Source organism: Phalacrocorax aristotelis, chromosome 2 (genome assembly GCF_949628215.1).
Source record: "Phalacrocorax aristotelis chromosome 2, bGulAri2.1, whole genome shotgun sequence".
Taxonomy (NCBI): Eukaryota; Metazoa; Chordata; class Aves; order Suliformes; family Phalacrocoracidae; genus Phalacrocorax; species Phalacrocorax aristotelis.
Window position 1 is genome coordinate 9,199,182 of NC_134277.1, and position 15,525 is coordinate 9,214,706.

A 15,525-nucleotide genomic window follows, 5' to 3' on the forward strand; every position below is an offset into this window, starting at 1 on the left:
CAATTAGGAGCACTATTTATTTTAATTAAGGTGTATTATTAGATATAGTATTCCAGATCCCCAGAGGTGCAGCAATAGGTCTCTAAAGGAATGCACACAAAACATCCTCCTGTCATACGGGAAATTTGCTTCACGCGCTGTATCTCCTGCACAAAACGTACTCGCAGGGGAAAACAGTTCAGGAAGTATTGCTGTGCTGGTGAACATGACAAACAGAATTCCAGGGTGAAAATATTGCCATAACTCAGGGATCGGGTATGTGGCAGAACAGTCTCTCAGCTCCTGACTTAATCCATACTGATGGCAAACAAGCTTTTCCGCTTGGTGACTTGGAGACGTCCCTTGCTGGCCACAGCTGACCTTCCATTGCCTCTGGGCTGGCATCAGGCCGTTGCAAAGGGGCAATGCAGGGAAAGGCGAGCTCTGCCAATGCGAGGGACATGTTCACTTCGTCTTGCAGGCCAACGCTCCAGGGCAAAGCTGCTTGTGGCTGACCGGGCCACCTGCAGCTCCGTGTTTTGTCCCTTTGAATCCATGCTCCCTATGAACGAAGAGGTGTTTTCCAGTGTTTCTCTTCCAGGCTTGGAGGACGCAGTTGTGTCCGCACATCTTTCGCTTGTGTCAAACAAAAATCCTGCCTGATTTGGGCTGAGCTCAGAAGTCAGCTGAAGGGGGTAGACACTGTAAATGGTGTATTTAGTGTTTTCTGATGTTCCCACCTGAACAGAAAAGCAGATAAAGGCAAAACTTCACACCCCAAGAAGTTATGCACCTGATGAGCCTATCCTGGACTCTGCTCCCTATGTCCTTGTCTGGACCGCAACAGACATCCCTGGGGCTGGCAGCGCAGCCCTGCCTGTGTCATGGCCCCAGGTTGCCTCCCGGTGCCCAGGCTGCTCTCTGCAGCTCCTGGGACAAGAGCAGCCAAACCACCCGGCCCAAGGCATCTCCTCAGGTACCACTGTATTTTGTATAAAATGATACTACAAGACCAGCTTAGATAAAATGTCATTTACAGGGAGGGGCAATAGCTAAAAATTGCAGCAGTAGCACCAAAGTCTGAACTCAGGCAATCTTTCAGCCCACAACTCAGATGGCTAAAACCATGCCTAGAAATCCTAAACCCACAAAAGAGAGCTCTGCTCAGGAGGAGCCTGGTGTCGCGGCAAACAGGCTGAAGGGCCCTGGCAGGCAGCACCCTCCTTCTGCTGTTTCTACAGAGGGGCTGGATCTCACCATCCTGATTTATGCCCATGATCAGTAGCCTTGGAGATACCACACTAGGACGATGAGGTTTCTCCTGGAATGCCCTAAAACTTGGGGGCTTGAAGGATATTTCAGAACTGTTAGTCATTTTAAGCCACTTCAGGAAAGTTACAATAATTAATCACTACCATTTCCATCAGTGGGAAAAAGATGACACAAGCTATCTCTAGAGAAAGTTTCTGTCCCTGAAGACCAAAATACCTGATTCCTGTCTCTTTTCAAGCAAGATCAGAAGGAAGAAGATGCCTGAATTTTAATGCATGTTTCTGCATGTGATTAAGCCCATGCGAGAAGATGGCAGCGGTGCTGCTGCCTGTATGGACAACTGAAGATTCATGTTGGCAGGGGAAGGAGAGGACAGACAAAGGTTACAGCAAGATCCAGGGATGTCCTTTACAATGTGTCCTTTGCTCTCAGCTCACACGGAAGCAGCACGGACTGAGCTCCGCTCTGGGTCACTGCAACGACGCACAGCCGGTGCAATCCCACCCCAGTGCCGCTGCAGCAGCCCGTTAGACATGATCTTTGGGTTGATTTATGAGTGGTGAAGAAGGAGCTGCCAAGAGCAGCCAGTGAGTCAACACCTTTGTTGCACTTTCATGTCTATAGTTATTGTTTTCTTGCAAACATGGACTCTGAGTGGTCAGCTACCCTGCCTAGCATGAAGTCTCCCCACACCAGACACATGATCTCATATTATCTTGGCTCCCTCGCCTTTAAAAGCTGATCTCAGTAAGTGGACTCAAAAACCACAGGTGTCTACCAGGTAGGTGCCAGTACCTGGGAGAGAGCCTTGGCTGGATGCAGGTTGAGGCAAGGGCATCTTCAGAGACATGCTCGAGTAAAATAAACAGTAAAACAGCAGATGAGCTGTTCTCCAGGAGTGCAGCAGTAACCCAACCTGGGCAGTGTTTAATTTTGTGAGAGGCTATAAAGCACCAAACACTATCAGGGCACAAGCAGATGGGATCAGGGATTTGTCCCTGAGACCATCTGAAGGCAGGAATTAAGCCCAAAGGAAAGTGATCTGGTAATAGGAATTATTTTTCTGTGTTATGCTGATGCCACGTTTACCTGGAATTTTCAGCTCATTGCACTTTTATTAACACTGACAGGAGTAAAAATGCTTAAGTGGCTTTGCTAAATTGCCGCCTTGTTAAATTGCCGCCAAGAATATTAAGAGCAGAGCTGTAAAGCGTGAATATCTGTCCTTGCTTTTCCCAGGAGGGTTTTTCTAGGGCAAGGGGAATCCCACAGATCCCGTGAGAGGAGGCTGCTCCTCAGCTCCTGTCCTCCCCGTGCCTCTGGTGTGAGCACACGGCGTTCGCTGTCTCCATCTCCTCCTCTAACAGAGGGACTAAAATCAATTGTATTAGAAAAGGAAAGTCAAATTAACACAGTCCATATTAATGGGCTGCTTATTAAACGGAGAGGAAAGACTTTTCACAGCAACCTATGCAGATGCACACATCCGCAATTATCTTTTAAAATTCTAAATCAAAGCAAATTAGCAGTCTAGTGCCAAGCAGTAAACATGATTTGATTAGACATTTCATATCCAGCATACAACAGGATTTTTCTGAAGAATTCAATTACGATCGGGAATCCGGCTTTCTCTGTGTTATGAAGAGCTCACCACCCAGCAATGACAGCTCAGCACATAGGGTCCGATTTTCAAAGCTTTCCTTTTGGCCTGGCACACTGGGTAGATATTGAGATTGCAAGAGCTGCACCTCTGCAGCTCACTGCGCCTCGGGTAGCACTTTTGTCAGCTACAGTTCAGCTCCTGGAGCCACCAAGTGCAAGGTCCTGCACCTGTGTTGGGGCAACCCCCAGTATCAATACAGGTTTGAGTATGAAGTGTGCTCAGGCAGCCAAGAAGACCAATGGCATCGTGGCTTGTATCAGGAATAGCGTGGCCAGCAGGAGCAGGGGGGTGATCGTGCCCCTGTACTCGGCACTGGTGAGGCCGCACCTTGAGTACTGGGTTCAGGTTTGGGCCCCTCGGGACAAGAAGGACATTGAGGTGCTGGAGCGTGTCCAGAGAAGGGCAACGAAGCTGGGGAAGGGTCTAGAGAACAAGCCTGATGAGGAGTGGCTGACGGACCTGGGGGTGTTTAGTCTGGAGAAGAGGAGGCTGAGGGGAGACCTTATCGCTCTCTACAACTACCTGAAAGGAGGTTGTAGCGAGGGGGGGGTCAGTCTCTTCTCCCTAGTAACAAGCGATAGGATGAGAGGAAATGGCCTCAAGCTGCGCCGGGGGATGTTTAGGTTGGATATTAGAAAAATTTCATTTACTGAGAGAGTGGTAAGGTATTGGAACAGGCTGCCCAGAGAGGTGGTTGAGCCTCCATCCCTGGAGGTATTTAAAAGAAGGGTATACGTGGTGCTTGAGGATATGGTTTAGTGGTGGACTTGGCAGTGATAGGTTAGCGGTTGGACTCAATGATCTTAAGGGTCTTTTCCAACCTTAAAGATTCTATGATTCTATGAAGGGATTGAGAGCAGCCCTGCAGAGAAGGACTTGGGCGTACTGGTGGATGGAACGCTGATGATGAGCTGGCCATGTGTGCTTGCAGCCCAGAAAGTCTATCATAAGCTGGGCTGCAACACAAGAAGAGTGGCCAGCAGGTCAAGGGCGGTGATTCTGCCCCTCCACTCTGGTGAGACCCCACCCGCAGTGCTGCATCTAGCTCTGGGGTCCTCAGCAAAAGAAAGGCATGGACGTGCTGGAACAGGTCCAGAGGAGGGCCACAAAAATAATCCGAGGGTGGGAGCACCTCTCCAGTGAAGAGGTGAGGAAATTTTTTACACTGAGGGAATTGAGACTCTGGAACACATTGCCCAGGGAAGTTGTAGATCCCCTGTCATTGGAAGTGTTCAAGGCCAGGTTGGATGGGCCTTAAGCAACCTGATCTAGTGAAAGATGTCCCTGCCCCTGCAGGGGGGTTGGAACTACATGATCTTTAAAGGTCCCTGCCAACACGACCATTTTATGAATCTAAGAATAACACAAAGCCCTCAGTTATCTAATTCCCAATTTAAAAGCATGTTTCTAACCCTGTGACTGATGAAAAAAAACTTGAAAATATGCTTAAAGTTTACCACCCCCACCCCACAAATTAGATGGCAAATATATATTTTACATGTCATAAATCTCAAATCAGCCTCTGGATCCTAAGCCCTCTAGGGTGGTAACACTGAGCCACTCAGGTGAACCATGTAATTTCAGATGGTCCTTCCACAGAAAAACCTCTTCTGCGTGATGCTGCCAGACCAAGAGGGGGGACAGAAGGGTCCAGAGGAATTTTACAATGACTTTGTCCATCACTAAGGTCATGGCTTTGTGCTCAAGAGCTATATGGCAGTTGAACTCAGACATGAGATACAAGGATATGCCTTTGGGAAACACAGCATACAAAAGTCTCAGCAGCCCATTAGAGTTGTATATACAGCATTAGATAATTGTTTAATGCTCATTAGCATTAGATATTAATATATACTTACAGGAGGAACATTTGTGTCCAGCAAACATCACACACTTAAAGTTGATGTGATGGTGGATATATAACAATAAATCTCAGTTAATAAACCTGTCTGTAAACGGCTTGCTTCTCACCAGCTTTCGATCTACTCTAATGGTGAAACAGGAGGCAAACATCAGGAACACATTGTGCTGCCAGGCTGCAGAGCCCAAGAAAAACAACAACAAAACAAACCAGCATTAACAGGCTCGTTACAGCCACGCCAGAGCAAGACTTGACTACTCAATCTGGTCCCATCAAGCACTTTTTTCCATGCTGTCCTAAAGAAAAACCCTCTTGGATTCAGTGCTGCCTTTAAAGCTGAGGGTTTGGCCACAGTTCTGCACCAGAAGCACCAAGTCAAACATGAAGAGCACAGCTGGGAGGAGAGGTGGCAGATTGCAGAAAGACATGCTGCGATTCCCTTCTTCCTTCCCTTGCTGTGACCATGGAGCCCAAACGATCTTCTTTTTCCTGTTACAAGTCACTGGTCCCTGAAACTGCAGTCAGTTTTGCTGAGAAAGCAGCACACTGGTATGCCTGTAACATCACTCTGTGACAATCTTGCCTCCGTCTATTGCCACCTGTCTTTAAACTGGCCTGGCAGTAGGTATTTGTGTAGGAGGAGCAGCATGTTGAGGAGCTGCAAGTAATTATTGCAGACAGAAACCTTTGCCACATGTATTAACTGGTAATTTATCACTCCAAGAGGCTGAAGCTGCAGGTGACGGATGATAGTGCAGAACTTTTCAGACACCAGGAATATGTCTTGACCTACAGTCTGGAAGAGGACAGATGACAAACAGCCAGAACTGAAAGAACAGCACACAGCAACAGATCACACCGTAAAAGCTAGTAGTATTTCCCTCTATGCAGACACAATAACCAGCACTGTCACACAGATTCACTGTCGTATCAAACCAAGTTGCATATTCTCTGTCGTTTATGGGCAGAAGAAGTGAGGCAGGGATTATTATTCTTTTTTTTAATGCTGCTGAGTTATTATTATGAGTTTTAATTCATGCCGAAATTGGGATTCACTGAAAACTGGCAAAGCGCAGACCTGCAAGAGACAGGCCAGCAATGCAACCAGAGGTCTGGCTCTATGTGTTTGCAGCCACAAAACACACATTTTGGAAGAAAATTACCATGATGAGTATCAGTAACGGGGAGGATCGAGCAGTGTTAATGCAGGAGGGTGGGACTAGATGTCTCTAGTCCTGTCCATGTTGCTCACATGGACAGATGGCAGGCTGTCCATCTGGTACGTGGTTACCCCCAGTCTCCGGGCTTTCAATGTGGGTTTAAATTTGGCGATAATTGTAAAAGAGGTCAGTATAGCTACTTCCATGCCTCATGTTGGACACGTGTTTTCATTCCCTGAGGACTGAAGTCACCTGGACTTTCTTCACTGGATTAGCAGCTAAAGGGCAAAACCCAGGGAGAGCAATCCAGTCTTTGCTAATAAATTGTCTTTTAATGACGCCACGGCGTATACTGCTTTGCTAAAAATCCAGGGAGCCATATGCACCACGGCAAAGCAAAATAGACCATCTGCAGAAAGAAGCAAAGCAAAGCAGCACTAAGTGCAACAGCTCCTTAAACCTCCTTTGTCATTTCTGAATTCGACAGGCAGAGAAGCCCAGGAATCATGTTTCTTCCACTATGAAATATAACCCAGTGCAAGTTGGGTTTTGGTAAAGGTGTTTTTCAGAGGGAAAGAAATGGAATTAAATTCTTTATAGGTAGAAAAAGAGCTCGGTTTCTGCCTTTATATTTCCCAGACAGTGCTTTTTAAGTTTATAGGATGGTGCTATCAAAGCTGTAAGTTTCCTTTGAAGGATATACCTCTCCTTATAATTCTGCCTTTCTTTTTTTCTTAGCCCACTTGGGCAGAGGATGCTTAAGACAGAAACTTCACCTTCACTCAGTAGGGGCCAGCAGGGCTGTTTGCAGCTTCTTTGCGGATGGTGGGTGATGAATTTCTAAAGGTCTGCGTAAGTGAAAGTTAAGCAATTAATAACATCAGTTAGATCACTTAAATAAATGACTGAACTAGCCTGAAGTGCTGCACAGTATTGTGCTAGCAGTTTCCCTAGAGGTGCTACAAGAAGTAGCAGGTGGTTAGCAGTTACGCCTAGTGCAGCGCTTGGGAAAAAATAAACTTGAGAAGTTTATCTCCTTATTCGTTCAGAGTTTGGATAAACTGCGAGACTTCTGCATCTTTTCAGCAGTTATCAAGCGATGAAGCTGCAAAACTGGAAATGTGAATTCTCATTTCAGTTTCCCCACATCGAGCAGGTTTGATTATGGTGGTATAAAATGTTTTGTTCCTGCTTTGTTTTCTCAATGAGTTTCATTCCAATTACTTTATTAGTTGATACTTTAATAATTCATTTTGCCTTCCTACTCAGAAAGTCCTAAACTAGTTTCATCAAAAAAAATGACAGTTTCTTGCAAAAGACTTCAATTTAAATGGAATAATTTACTAATTTGTCAGCTCCCAGAGGCTCCTAGCCTCACAAAGTCCCCCGCACACACATTTTTTGGGGGAGCAGGGTACATTTTACTCCATTGCTCAGAGGCACTAGCATGAAGTTTCCACTTTTGCTGTGTGTTACCCCTTCACCTCTTTCAAAGCAAGCACGGCAGTACTATGTCTCCATAGGATGGATGTTCAGCTGTTCCAGCGTCAGGCTGGTGACCAGTGACTCATTTCTTCAGAGCCACCCCAGCACGTATCGTCAGATCTCCTGCATTCCCTTGTTCTCGTTGACCCGTTATTGAGCTCAGTATTTCTTTTAGCCCTTATACCTTTCTTGGTTCTTAGAAAGTCCCTGGGTCTCACATCCATGTGAAAATAGATTTTATAGAGGCTCTGTAAACAGTTCATCATTTGAAATGATCTGCAGAGAGAAGCACTGCAGCTCCAGCCTGTGGACAGGTTCTGTTCTCTTGACGTCGTATTGCTCATGAGTGACTGATGCTCCCAGGGGTTCATACAGCCCAGCTCACTGATGTGGCTAAGCAAAGGTGTTGGGAGGGACAATGTCTTTCACTTAATCAGATGATATCACCAGATAAAATAGAGTTTTCAATCACAAAAGCCTTTCTCCAGGTGTGTACATGATCCAGAGCTTGGCCACTTCAATCATCTGTATCAGCTATCCTAGAAAGAGATACTTGCCCTCCTTGTAAAGCTTTTTCTAGTATTTGTGGGTCATCACAGCCGTAACAGTGCTGCCAAGGGTTTGTTAATATTGGCGTTTCACCACAAATGTAAGTGAACGGTTATTTGATGGAGCTCGCGTTTGATCAATTTGCATTTTAGGTATTTTGCGGCCGTACAGCACAACAAATCAGAGCAGCTTACAAACATTGTTTTCTTCTACCTAACTTCTGTCTCCAAGATCAAGAGAGATAGTTATTTTAATAACTAGACTTTATTATATTGTCTGTTCCACAGAAGGAGAAATACAGTTCGCAATAAGTTGGTGTGGTAGGAGAGGAAATGAAGCCGTATCAGTCACTGCTGACCGAGAGGGAAAGGTTCTGTAAAGCACACGTTGGGACCTTCGTTGCAAGGAAATTCTGGGGAACTTACTAGTGAGCAAAATGCTTGATTTCCTCTCTGCAGCAGTGCTATGACCCCACGCTCATGCGAGGAACCGACACGTCAAAGAGCACAGGAGGAAATGAGAGCTGCTGCTCACGCTGCAGACAGCATCCTGGAGGGTTTAGAGACTGAGGACACAAAACATATCACTTTTAATGCCCTCAGCAGCATTTTTAATATCCTGAATGGTTTATAGACTGCACTGAGGTCTGTCAGAAAGATGGTGGCATTTGGGAGGCCAGGTAAAGCAGTCTTCAGCCCAACAAGAGCTAGTGAGTCTGGAAAGTTGAATACATGGCCGTTGCAGCCTTCTCTGGACAGAGAAGGAAAAGAGGGAACCGGGAGGAAAAGCAGCATGAAATGAGGGGGTAAGAAGCATGGACTGAAAAACATACTGCATGAGAAGCAAAGACACTGGTATTGCCAGGGAGATGGGAGTCTCGTTCTCATTCAGTCCAGGTAGAGTCAGAAATAGGAAAGATGGGTTTGCTGTGTTTGAAACCCTACTAAAGAGGTGATTTAAACACGCCTCAGACTGCAGCTCCTCCGAGTTCTCCCCTTTGGTGATGTGAGCTGTAACCTTCAAGCCTCACAACTAAAGGATGCTGGAAGGGGCAGAATATGTCTGGTTTGATCCCTCTCTTTTCCTCCCAGTGCATTTCAGTCATGGCTGTGGGGTCCCTCCCGCAGGCTGCCTTCCAGCTGGGCTTAGAGCACAAAAACGCACTGAGCTGTAGTATTTCTGTAGCTACAGCAATATTCAGGTTTGAACGCTGGAGTGCGTTACCATAGAAAAGCTCTATGGATGCACTGTAACCAGGTCAAACAGCAAAACCACTGCAGCCAAAACAAAGCCCGTTTACTTCACATCTGTCAGGGCCTTGGAGCACACATGCCAGCAGTAACCCCAGCCCAGCCAGCACTCTGGAACTCTTTAACCCCTCCTGACCCATCTGCAATTCAGATCTTTCTCCAAGCTGGCCTAGTGGCAAGTGGTGAGGCCCCACCTTGAATCCTCTGTTCAGGTTTGGGCCCCTCAGTACAAGAAAGACATTGAGGTGCTGGAGCATGTCTAGAGAAGGGCAACGAAGCTGGAGAAGGGTCTAGAGAACAAGCCTGATGAGGAGCGGCTGAGGGAGCTGGGGGTGTTTAGTCTGGAGAAGAGGAGGCTGAGGGGAGACCTTATTGCTCTCTACAACTCCCTGAAGGAAGGTTGTAGCGAGGTGGAGTGTTGGTCTCTTCTCCCAGGTCACTAGCGATAGAATGAGAGGAAATGGCCTCAAGCTGCATCAGGGGAGGTTTAGATTGGATATTAGGAAAAATGCCTTTACTGAAAGGGTGGTCAGGCAGTGGAACAGGCTGCCCAGAGAGGTGGGGGAATCACCATCCCTGAGGGTGTTCAAAAAACGGGTAGACATGGCACTACAGGGCATGGTTTAGGAGGCCTGGGGGTGTTGGGTTGACTTTAGGACTTGATGATCCTAGAGGTCTTTTCCAACCCTAATAATTGTATGATTCTATAAGTCTATGATTCTAGCGGCTCCAGTCTGCCTCTCTCCATGCAGGGCTAGAAGCCAGCATCATCACATGAAAAACCAACCTCTTCCCTCCCCTTTTTTCTCCTTTGATAATATTTTATTTATTGCTTTAACAGAACATAGACAAGTCTGGGCAGGTTTGATATAGTCATGTATTTTTCTTCAGATGGTTCTTCCTGAGAAGGCTAACTGCCTTCACCTGGTCTCTTGGCTGGTATATCACTGAGCTCCTCTTCCTTTCTCTGCTCCAGTCTGGCCTCTGGAAGGCTGATGGGCTGCACCATTTTAAACCCCATGGGTAAACCCTGACTTCCCCATGTAGGTGAAATGCAGATCTTTTCTGACAAAGCCATTTCTCTATCTTCTCTCACAAAGTCTCTGTACAGAAGGCAGGGAGTGCAGGACATAGCTGCTGTCCATAAAAAGCTGCGAATTTATCGAATTTAAATGTCAAATTCCAAAAGCCATGAAACCAGCGAGGAGGTATCAATGCTTAGTAAGGTATTTTCAGTATCTGGAAAGACCAACAGAAAGAACTGTGCATTTTCCCACAATTCCAACACCCTGAGTTGAATGAAATCAAGTGAGGATCAGCCTTTTAAAGCCACAGAGAGCAGGGAGGGAAACCTGCCTGCTTCATCTCCGTTCTCTTTGATGCAGCTGCTTCACTTAAAAGTGTTTTAGTTGACATTGTTGCATTAATAGTAGGAGTCTGAGGAGTGGCTAGTGGGAGACCCTGCTGCTGAGTCATGAGGTTCAGACTTGCTTTCTAAACTCCTTCTTCAAGAGGAGTCTAGGTGTGGCTAAGTCCAGTCTTAGTCTCAGACTTGGTCAAGGGTTTATCTTCTAAGCGTTGTAGAAGTTACCTCTCATTGGCGTATTTGTTGTTAGTAACTAATTTGGCAGATGCCCAGGCCGGTTGCGTTCAATGAGAACGATCACAGCTAGATTAATGTATAGTATGATTTATTAAAGCAACAGATACACAGGTTCATTGGATTACCGGTGATGAAATTGCTGGTACAAGACACATAAATACCAAAGATATGAGTACACTGCTAGGCTACAAGTATGCTAAACGAATACGAGGCGACTCTATGCACCGGAGATTTACAGGATGTCTCCAATGCCTGAGATATTTACACAAAACAAATATGAAGCAACTCTAATATAAAGCTACTCTAATACATTAGAGATTTAAAGTGACTCTGTAGAGGTTTCCAATCTTACCCAAAGGTGTCTCAATGGTGGGGAAGAGAGGCTCAGCCCGTTGACTGGTCCCAGAAGTCAGAGTGGTATCTTCCCTAACACCCTCTTTCTCTTCACACATTTTATACTATTTTTTATCTTTCAGGTGGAGCTTGAGTGACTCGGGTCATACATACCTTTATTACGATTGGTGTAAAGTGTCCTCGCTTTACTTTTAAAGGTGTAGACTAGAAAAATTCAAAGCGCATGCCCAGTGAGGGGTGGTCGCACCTTAGAGGCGGGTAGCTTTTGGGATGGAGGTGTGGTTTGGTATTATAATGATATTATAATGAGCAAAGTTCCCCAAAAGGACAGAATTTTGTCAAAAGTATGATGGACTGTTGGCCCAGGGTGGCAAATATGCAGCGCACCAGCTCCATGGTACCTCGAGTTCCCATTTATCACAGAGCCTGGCCACGATGCCTCCACACCGCTCCACCCTCAGCACAACCCTCTTAGAGCGAGTACACCAACTTCTCCTGGCATTGCTGACACCTAAGGTTACTAGGGAACTTCCGTGGAATGGATTCCTCACAGATCAGCTGTGCTTCACCCTGAAAGATTCTCCACTGCTGTACCTTTTCTAAAAACGTAAGTTTCATTTCTAAGTCACCTCCAGCAATTATTCCACAGACATACTAATAAAATTTGACCTCGTAAGCTTAAAACAGGGTTGTTTTTTTCCTTTCTGGCGTAGCTTGCTATGAGGAAGTGCCCTAGGCAGCAGGCCCATTCAAAGCTGTCTGTGTCTGATCTGGCGTGCCCCTGGACTACCATGCTTTCTGCCTGGCAGACGCAGCCTGCCTTCTGACAAAATGCTGCTTCAGATCAAAGAAATGTACCATATTGATATGGTTGGGAATATTTTTCCAGGCATCACTCACTCTTCACAGTTGTCTGCATACGTACTCTGTAGGTTAAAATTCCCTTGGCAGAGTTCTGAGCATCTCCCGAGGGCTCAGTCACTCTCCGCTTGGCTTCCTCCAGGTAAGGTACCTCTATCCCACTGAGGAAGCTCTTGAGGCATGCCTTTCCCTCGAGAGGGGCCTGTTGCATTTCAAAGAGACACTGGATTGCTTTTTTTAAGAAAAGCCAGGCACTTTCCTAACCCACCTGCCTAGTGCTAGCGTAACCTGCTCCACACTGAGCAGCCGGTACACAGACCACACTCTTCCAAAGAGCTTGGATGGGCAGCAAGCTCATGATGTTGACAGTGGAAGTATCATCATTGGCATCAGAATGAAACGGGTTGGGAAGGTACCGCTTGCGTCAGCAATGCTGGTCCATGGCCTGTACGTGCCACAGCACTAGCCAGGCTCAGAGACATTTGGGAACTCTAACAACTAGAAATATTTTTTCTTAAATACTAGCACAGATTCTGAAGATTAAGAAAGCAACAAGAAGGAAGTGCCTGTAGCCTACGGTGCTTCCTGCAGAACGAATTCTAGCAAAACGAATCATTTTGGAGATCGTCTCTCTCAACCTTGCAGCCCTGCAGGTAAAACGAAACACATCTGCAATTTCCTTATTAACATTTTTTTTTGTAGTCATTACTGCTATTCCATAGAAATTCTAGGAAAATTTACCCCTGTTAAACCCTGGACTAATTTGTAAATGCTTTTCCTTTAGGGGTCACCCTGCGAGTCTCTTTCCTTGTTTCATTCTCTTCTGTTGCCGCTCCTTAGCTCCGCTGCTTTGATATTTATTTATTCTTGCTGCGAGCAGCATCGGATAGGCAGAATAAAGGGGAAAGGGAACAGGCTTTGACTGGCTGTCAAGATGTGAACTCTGAATATAGCTCACCTGGGTTTTATTCCCTGCTTCACCACTCCCAGTGCAAATCTCTATCTTAATTTCCATCCATAAAAAGGGTAATTCTCACCTAACATACATTAGCCTATGTAATCTCCTAGCATCCTGTAAGGCATCACGATATCTAACTGTAAAACATATAAACATCAACAGAGCTGTCTTCTTGTCTACCCTTTTGCCTTGAGGTAGGGCAAACTAACTAAACTGCGCTTAGAAAATATTTGATGAATTTTTAATAGTAAAGCTGCGTAAAGATTAAAGTTGCGCAACCCTCCTAAACACATCCGTTGTGGTGCTCATCTGCTCCACTCAGATATTTTACACATCTTGAACTGCGCAGCTGATTTTTTATTTAGAGGTAGCTCAGCCCAAGTTGAAACTAGCAAGAGATGTGAAAGGCAGCATGAAAGGCTTCTGTAAATACACCAGCAGCAAAAAGGAAAGGAAAAGAAAGAAGGAAAGCTCAACGTGGCAAGGGGCCTAGCGATGAAAGGGATGAAAAAGGCCAAGGTACCCAGTACCTTTTTTCCTCTTTCCACAGTTTTGGGCTCCCCCGTTCATAAGACAATGACCTACTAGAGCAAGTCAAGCAGATGACCACCAAGGTGATATGGGGGTGTAAGCACGGCATGCACAAGGAGAGGCTGAGAGCTGAGTGTGCTCAGCTTTAAGAACAGGTCTTACTGCTGGCTACACCTACCTGCCTGGAGGGCAGAAAAAAGCCAAGAGCCAGACTCTTCTTGGAGGTGCAGGGATGAAACTGGAGTCAACAGCTGCTTGTGCAACAATGGACATTCTGATTAGATGCGAGGGTGGTTTATTTATTGCCTGGAGGGTAGCAAAATACGGGAACAGGATGCCCACAGAGTTGTGGTATCTCCATCCTTAGAGATGCTGAAAACTTGACGGGACCTCTAGAGGAGGACCTCCAGCTGCACTTTTACAATTCCATTCTGCAATTCTACTTTACAACTCATGGCAAAGAAAGCTGCAGGGTAAGGAGTGGAGACCATGTCCCCCTGACTTCCAGCAAATCCTTAACCGATGGAATGTCTCCAGTATTACAGACATGCTCTATATTTTATCTTTAAATCACTGCTCTGTCAGGACAGATTTTCTACAAAGAACACAAGTTTATATTACGGAACTAATGCTTCTGCAAACAACTGAACAACGTGAAAGGTATTTATTTTTTCCCCAAGTACAGGAGACAGGATCAAATAGGCACTTAAGCATTATAACATTCCACTAAAGGAAAAGCATGTTCCTAACAGCAACCTCGTATCAGTATACTTCATCAAACCCTTCCTCTATCACTGATCACACGCACAGTAACATCTGTGCAAGCCAGTTGGCTCTGGACAGCTCCTGCGGTTCTTGAAAGACTATTTCTTGGCAGGTTCTGGTTTTTCCTCTAATTGAAAGGTTAATCAAATCAGTCATACTTGATGTTGGCTAAATAAACACACTGTCTCCACTGATGATGAAACAGATGCATTACCACTCACGCTTCCCTCGGGGTTCATTTGTTCCATGATTGCATTCCGTTTTCTTCAAGCTTCTCTGTGCAGTATCTGACAGCATTTTGGATAGTTTTCATAAGGAAATCTTACCTTTCAGATGCTATCGCATTCACATGTCTCTTAACTCTAGTGGTCTTTGGCAAAGGTGTTACATACCCTCAACATTGCTTGGGCGTGGAAAACGTGGAAGAAGTTAATCCTAAAAAAGGTGAAAACTCTTACTGAGGCATAAATGTGTTGTCGAGTCTAGCAGTTTATGCTGCTGAGGCAGAACCCGCTAACACATTCAAACCTGGCTTCCCTCTGCCTCTCCTTCCTGGTTTAGCAGGCCTCGTTAGCTTTTAGAGCCCAGTCCTGCAAATTCATATACCTTGTGTCTGATTTCATGCAGTTAAACAGTGCCGCTGACTCACGACAAGCGTGTATCTCTCTGAAACCAGCGTTACATTTGGTATGGCAGTTCATCATTTGTAAGGCATACAGAAGGTATGTCAAAGGCATGACAGGTGGAAAGTATTTATTCAAGTTAACGAGGTTTGTATATCACAAGATTTTCAGAAGTCCAGAAGCTACAACAGCTGATATTTGTTTTAAAGGAAAAGGCATCAAAGAACTTTCTGCAACCTGGTAACTAGTATAATGAAGCCATGCAGAGATCAACACAGATTTAGATAATTTCAGTATTACACATTCTGAAGTGTATTTGAGGAAAAATAAAGGTGTACATTTTTCTCCATTAAAAAAAATAGTATTTATGCAATGGATTACTGAAGTTCTTCGGGGTGGAATTCATCTCACCTATTTTCTGTGTTCTAGAAGATGCAGATAACTAAGTTAGTTTGTTAAACTGTTAAGAGCTGTGCTCTCTCTGCAGGGGTCTTTAACTACATCGGGTTTCAGAGATATTCTCTCCCTCCTCTGACAGTAAAGGGAGACGAGACTTGCCTGGTCTACATGTCTGAGCAATTCAAATCATTTGCACAACTGATCAGCCAACA